Here is a 7,818-nt window from a genome sequence, read left to right on the forward strand (position 1 = left end):
TCTAAACTCTTTTTCGTTTGGTTCTACTCTTATTTAGTTGCACGCAAGTCCACCTCCATCGGTCCACTTGTCTTTACTGGCATGTGATATCACAAGTTTACAAAATTGATTCGATGTTGAATTATATTCGTAAAATTGTTAAGAAGTAAGAGAAGTATTTCGTTGTATTTCTAAGGAGACCACAATATAAAAACACTTAGAAAGATAAATATTTATCGAATACAATTGTAATGATATATTTGAATCTAATGTTTCTAGTTTAGCTAAATATTGAATAGTTTTGACTTATTTTTATTGTGTTGGCTTCCTATGCAAGTTTTATTATAAAATTATCGCTCTATTCGATTGTTTTTATAATTTAGCTAAATATTGGGTAGTTTTGACTTTATTTTTTTGAGCTCATTCAACCATTCATCCCTTATTGATGTTATGATCATTTTTCTTTAATAAGATTTTATATGTGGGTGAGAAAATTAGGGATGCAATTAAATTTGTATTATCGAGGGTCTAGGTGTTATTGTGTATTATCTTAGAGATGTTGTCTGAGCTCTTAAAATCAAGAAGCAGGGAGGTGTTGGTGTCGTAAATGTCAGGTAGTTGTGATGTATCTAGGAAAGGGATTCATATTGAACGTTTAATGGGCCTTGATAGAGATGACTATGGAATCAAGGGTCGGGTGGTGATGTGGAAGAAGTAAGGGTATGAAGTTTCTCTAACCTACAATCACCATTATAGGCCTAAGTGGTGCTACATCGTCTTGCCTACGCTTCCATAAGTGTCCTATACTTTGCCTTCATATCGAACGCCTTAACTAAGTGGATCCACTAGTCTATGCTAAAAAGAATTTAAGGATTACTCTAAAAAGTATGAACTTTACTACCCATGATGGCTACGTGATTTACAGACACTTGAGTTATCTAAACGCGTGTTCCGATATCAGTGCTCAATACTACTCCCAAGCTGTACTTAGCTCATATGTTTTTAACAGAAAACTCTTTCTCTGGTTTGAGGTAATTACTCAAATCTTAGCTTAAAAGCTATATTAGAATCGATGTTCCCTTTTCTTGATCAAATGTGAAATCATTTTAAACTTTTGGGAATACTTAGTTCCCTTATAACTTTTTGAGAAATGGACTCGACTCTTTACTCTTTGCTGAACTTGAAACATAATTCTTAAAAAACTTAAACCATTTGTGAAAAACCTTAGAAAACTTTACAAACTTCTATTGACTTGCTTCTTTAACTTCTAAACTTGACTATTAACTTTCCTTGAATTGGATTATGGATTCAAGGTTCATTCTCTCATGTTTATGGATGATTTCATGATCTTTAGATGTACCGAAAAGTGTTGGAATCAACTAAAAAACATAGGTACACGGATAAGGACGGAATGATTGGGAAGAACTAGCGTCCCAGGCGCTCTGAGAGGCGCGGGGTGCCAACCCTTGAAGTTAAGAAACTGACTTGGGGTGTTCTGTTTGGCGCGGCACCCCATAGGTCAAAGTTTAGAAGCCCCTCTTAGGGTCTATGAGGGGCTCGACACCCAAAGACCCTCCCCTGGTGTTCCCCGACTTTTCTTCTCCTTTTTTTCATTTTTAAACCCTTTAATTTCACTTAGTTCTTTCCCTAAACACTTAGAATAATTATTACCCTCAATATATCTCATTTATACCATCAACATATATCATATTCAACTCAAAATTACACCCGAAAACATAAAACAAATCTGAGGAAACTTCAACAACACCATTCACAGAAATTCAAATGAATTTCATCAAGAACTCAAAGAATTTACTTTCATATGTAACATACTTTGCTTAATTGAATCATGATTGGTGCGTGGGTGAACACACCCAACACTATGTGATTCACATACCTCGTAGGGATCATCCCTTGACTAAATCCACATGCGATTATAGAATGTTCTTGACGAATCTTAAATGTCTTTCTCTTTTCTCCTCTTTTTTCGTTTCTCCAAGCCCTAGCGTTAGTTATAACTTTTCTATATTGATCTAATTCTAACTATATGATATCACGAATCAGGACACTTAATCTAATACTAAGTGTCGTTAGTTAGTAATATAACCCAACTAAGTGAATTGAGGTCGAATCCTACAGGTAGTTGTACGTATTTGAGAATCAATAGATAAGCATGAATATGATCAGGTCAATCATAGGTAATAACATTCACGATTAAAATGAATTGTTCATGTTTGGGGTGATATATGTGTCAAATATCAGGGGGTTTGGTTGTAACTAACATCTACAACAACAAATAACACAAAATTAGATAATATAGAGATAGGTTCTTGGGATGTGATTGTATTATGAGGAAAGTTAGAAAACTAAGTAATTAAAATTAATAGTAAATAATTCTAAATCAGCGAATAAGCTACACTTTGTGGGGTAAACTTTCTCTCAAACAATTTACCCCAAATCAAATTGGTTTTCTCAAACACCAATAACTAGCAATTAAGAACCGCCTTCGCTTTAGTTCATTTAGTCTCTCAAGCTGAAAGTGTGGAAAAGTGTTTAGGATTCAATCTCTCGAGCTGAACCCACGACAATCCAATACCCACAGACCATCAAATCAGTAATCTTGGTTTTAAAACCTCTATCTCGAGCAAGCCAAAAACGCAAAGGTAGAGTTGCATTTTCAACTACAACCCTTTAGATTAAGCCACAATTACGGAATGAAATCAATTAGCAATACCCAACAGCTAAATCAACCCATAATCACATCCCAACAATTGGGGTTTTAGCTAAACATCATAAAAAGGTAGAAATAAGTACCAAATTTTGTTTCCATCAACTAGGTAAGATTAAAATTTTCTTTACAAAGGTCCAAGATGAAGAATCTTCAATACCCACTTTAATTTTCTCAGAAATGGAAATCTTCAAATATTCAAAGCTAAGGAAATATTATCTGAATACTCTTAGTTGAAAATGGAAACTTCTCTTCTAAAAACTCTGATATTGAATGATAGATCCTAAACTAAGAATTTTAAAATGTATTTATATTTTTCAAAAAGTGTTCTGCGAAGGTCCACTAGATGCAATAAGTCATTATCACTGATCCATTCCGTGATCCACCCTTTGGTCCATTCCATCGCCTTTTTGCTTTTGTCATTCAGCATCTTCAGATTCTGTAACTTTGGGAGATATATTACTGCATCACGGAGCCGCTCGGCGACGCGCCGACTGCTCCTTTTTATTGCTAACTTGATTTTCTCCTTCGGGGCTTGGCACACTGAAACATTAAGCGAGACGATGTCCATTCAGCAACTCGCCCAATGATTTAGGCGATCCTCAGACTTTCTTTTCTTCGTTCTTTCAGCTGTCTTGTTCCATTTTTCTCATTAGTCTCCATGTTTTGTTCCTAAATCTAAATACTTGAAAATCAAGGACTTACATTAGTTATTGGCACAAAATATGTATTTGAGGACACTATATCTATTAAAATAAATCCCTAAATGAGTCCAAATTGTGGACACATCAATATACCCCAATTAAACTCCTAAAAACAAATTAATTAAGTTGAGTATGGAAAAAGACCAAAATACCCTTCCAAAATTCATATTGGGCTTTCCTTATTCAAATAACCCAACTTCTAATGGGAATATCTACCTCATACAAACTCAAAATTGCACAGACGCGACGGTGTTAGAAAGATAATTCAACGATATTTCATACGGTGTCTGGAAACACACAAAACTCATCTTTATTTAGGAGTTATCGTCATTTGGAGTTGACCAAAAACTCATTCTTAACTTAACTTAAACAAATTTTTAGATTTTCATTATTTCCTAAAATCACTATATCCAATTCTTAACTTCTTCCTAGGTACTTCAATTTGTCAGATGTTACAATATCTCCCCCTTGAGAACATTTGTCCTCGATTGAGATTACTCTTACTAGGCTAAGGGTGTAACATCAGTCGTTCAATTCAAACACCCAACAAGCAAATGAAAGAACAACATACCAACTTATAAAAAATACCAAGTAAATGCTTAGTACCTTAATTTGGAACTTCTCCGGATTCAAAGAAGTGTGGATATCTCTTCTTCATATCTTTCTCGGTTTCCTAAGTAGCTTCCTCCACAAATTGATTCATCCAAAGGACTTTGACTGATGCTACCTCTTTTTTCCTCAACTTGCAAACTTGGAAATCTAAAATCTGAACCGGGAACTCTTCTAAGATAAGCTATCCTGATCCAAATTTCTTCCGTTTGTATGAACAATAAAGGATCACCTATGCACTTCTTCAGCATGGATATGTAAAATATTGGTTCAACCGTAGCTAACTCTTGCGGTAGGTCTAACTCATAAGCTACCTTACCAACCCTCTTAGATATTCTGTAAGGGTCAATATACTGGGGACTTAGCTTCCCCTTCTTGAAGAATCTCTTAACACCCTTAATGGGTGAAACCTTTAAATACACCTAACCTCTCACTCCCTTCTCCTAACATTAGTGTAGGATTTCAAACGACTCTGCGCCATTTTCAACCTATTTTGAATCACTTTAACTTTCTCCATAGATTGATGAACTAAATATGGTCCTATAAACCCTGGTTCACCAACTTCAAACCATCCATTAGGAAATGTGCATCTTCTCCCATAAAGAGATTCATAAGGAGCCACTTGGATGTTGGAATGGTAATTATTATTGTAGGTGAACTCGATAAGAGGTTAGTGATCATCCCAATTACCTTTGAAATCAATCACACAAGATCTCAACATATTTCATTAGTTCTGAATAGTGTGCTCTGCTTGTCCATCCGTCTGAGGATGAAAGGCAATACTTAAGTTCACTTTTGATCCCAAGCCTTTTTTGGAATGACTTCCAAAATTGTGCAGTAAATTGCGCACCTATGGATATCGAAACCCCATGATGTCTAACCATCTTCAATATATAACCTGGCATAATCCTTTGATGAACGGTAATCTTTATCGGCAAAAAGTGGGATGATTTCGTCATTCTATTGACAATCGCCCAAATAAAATTAAGTTGCCTGCGAGACCTAGATAAACTTGTGATGAAATCCATATTAATCATCTCTCACTCCATTCCAGAAGTTCTATACTAAACCACTGGGCCTTTGGTGCTCTACTTTAACTTGTTGGCAATTTGGACACTTGGCTACAAACTTTGCAATGCCCTACATCATGATACTCCACCGATGCACCTCTCTCAAGTCACTATACATCTTTATGGAACCAGACGAACGGAATATCTAGAGGTATGAGCTTCCTCCATGATTCTTTATTGGAGTTCATTCACCCTCGGTACACACAATCTATCTTGATATCTCAATACACCATCTCCCCTTGTTCAAAAGCCATTACTTTTTGCTTATGAACATTTCCTTCAACTCAAGAAAAATTAGGTCTTGATATAGCTTCACTTTTACTTTTGACACTAATGATGATTCATCCCTATTCGTCACCACTACTCCTCCTTCTGTGGAATTCATTAGGCGAAATCCCGGGCCTGCAAGTCCGTGCACATCCTTTTCTAGTTCTTTCTTATCTTCCTCAAAGTGGGTGGTACTACTCATAGACAACCTGCTCAAGGATCAACAACAACATTAGCCTTACCTGGGTGGTAAAGAATGTTCATGTCATAATCCTTGAGTAATTCTAACCACCTTATTTGTCTGAGATTAGGTTCTTTCTAAGTAAACACATTGAAGAATCTTGTGATCGGTTAATACATCCACATGAACACCATATAACTAATGACACCATATTTGTAAAAGCAAATACTGCAGCAACCAACTCTATGTCATGGTTTCGGTAATTCTTCTAATGAAGTTTCAAGTGTCTGGAGGTATAAGCTATACCCTTTCCATTCTTCATTAATATGCAACCCAAACCAGCTATAGATGCATCACAATACACAACAAAACCTTGAGTACCTTCTAGTAAGGTCAACACTGGAGCAGTAGTCAACTTCTTTTTCAATTCCTGAAAGCTTTTCTCAAAAGCTTCAGACCTTTGAAACTTCATTATTTTCTAAGTTAACTTGGTCAAAGGGGATTAAATATATGAGAACCCCTCTACGAACCTTCTATAATATCCATCTAAACCCAAGAAACTCCTAATATCAGTTAGAGATGTGGGTCTAGTCCAATTTTGCACTGCCTCTATCTTTTGGGTATCAACTTTAATTCCCTCTATAGACATAATGTGTCCTAAGAATGCTACCAACTCAAGCCAAAACTTGCATTTCGAAAACATAGCATATAAAATTCATTATCTTTCAAAGGCTGAAGAACTATTTTGACATGGCTAGCATGACCTTCTTCATTCCTTGATAGATTAGTATGTCATCAATGAACACGATACAAACATGGTTAAATAAAGCTAGAGTACTCTATTCATAATATCCATGAATGTTGCAAGCGCATTGGTCAAAAACCAAAGGACATGACTAGAAACTCATAATGATCATAACGGGTTCTAAAAACTGTCTTTGGAATATCACATTCCCTTACTCTTATCTAATAGTAGCCTGATCTGAGGTCTATCTTAGATAAACAAGTAGAATCCTGAAGCAGATCGAAAAGATTATCAATTCTCGGAAGAGGATACTTGTTATTGATTGTAACCTTGTTCAACTGGGATAATCTATACACATCATAAGGGAACCTTCTTTATTTCTCATAAATAAGATCAGAGAACCTCAAGATGAGACACTTGGTCGACTTAAACCTTTATCTGGGAGATCTTTTGGTTGTTTTTTAAGCTCTTTCAACTATGTTGGTGCCATGTTACATGGCGGAATAGAGATAGGATGAGTATCTAGAATAATGTCTATGCCAAAGTCTATTTTTGTCTCAGGAGTGACTCCGAGTAGATCATCTAGAAAGAATTCTGGAAACTCTTTTACTATTGGAACTGACTAAATAGAAGGTATACCAATACTAGACTCATTAAGTCGTACTGAAGTGATAGACACACCCCTTGGAAACTAAATTTATTGCCTTAAAGTACGAAATAAAACGACCCTTAGGCATTGCTGATTTACTTTTCCACTCTAATACTGGCTTACTTGGAGGCTGAAACTTGACAACTCGAATTCTACGATCAATGAAGGCATAATTGGCATAAAGTCAATCAAAACCTAGAATGACATCAAAGTCTACCATGTATTACTCAATTAAATTAGCCGTGGTGTCCTTGTGATTAATGGAAATAACACAATCACAATATACTCGTTCAACTAAAATAGACTCCCCAACATGTGTAGAAAAACAAAAGGGTTCAAATAGTTTCTCAAGAAGAACATCAAAGATATTTGCAACATAAGGATTCACGAAAGATAAACTTGCTCTTGGGTCTAGCAAAGAATAAACATTAAGAGTAAATACTTTAATCATACCAGTAACAACGTCTAGAAAGTTCTCTTGCTCTCAGCGACTAGTGATCGCATAAAGATGGTTTGTTCCTATGACAATATTGTAAGTAGTTTCTCTAGGTGAAGCCCTGTCTCGTGGAGCAACTAATGAAGATTGGGCTCTGATTCCCATTAACTTGCTGCTTCTTAGGACACTCTTTCATTAAGTAACCCTTACGGCAACACTTGAAGCAACCAATTGAGTGGTTCCTACCACATTTAGAAAATATAGAAGTCACATTACCTCCTTGTGAAATAGTACCTTGAGATTGTGTGGATTTAGCTATGAAGTGTTTTCAATTATGACTATTGTACTTTCATTTGTTTCTTTGGTGCAGGTGCACTAGCAAACGATGAAGTATGTCTCTTTTGCTTGTGTTCAAAACAAGATCATTCGAATTTCGTTTTTGCTTCCCAA

This window comes from Solanum pennellii, chromosome 2 (assembly GCF_001406875.1).
Source record: "Solanum pennellii chromosome 2, SPENNV200".
NCBI classification, from domain to species: domain Eukaryota; kingdom Viridiplantae; phylum Streptophyta; class Magnoliopsida; order Solanales; family Solanaceae; genus Solanum; species Solanum pennellii.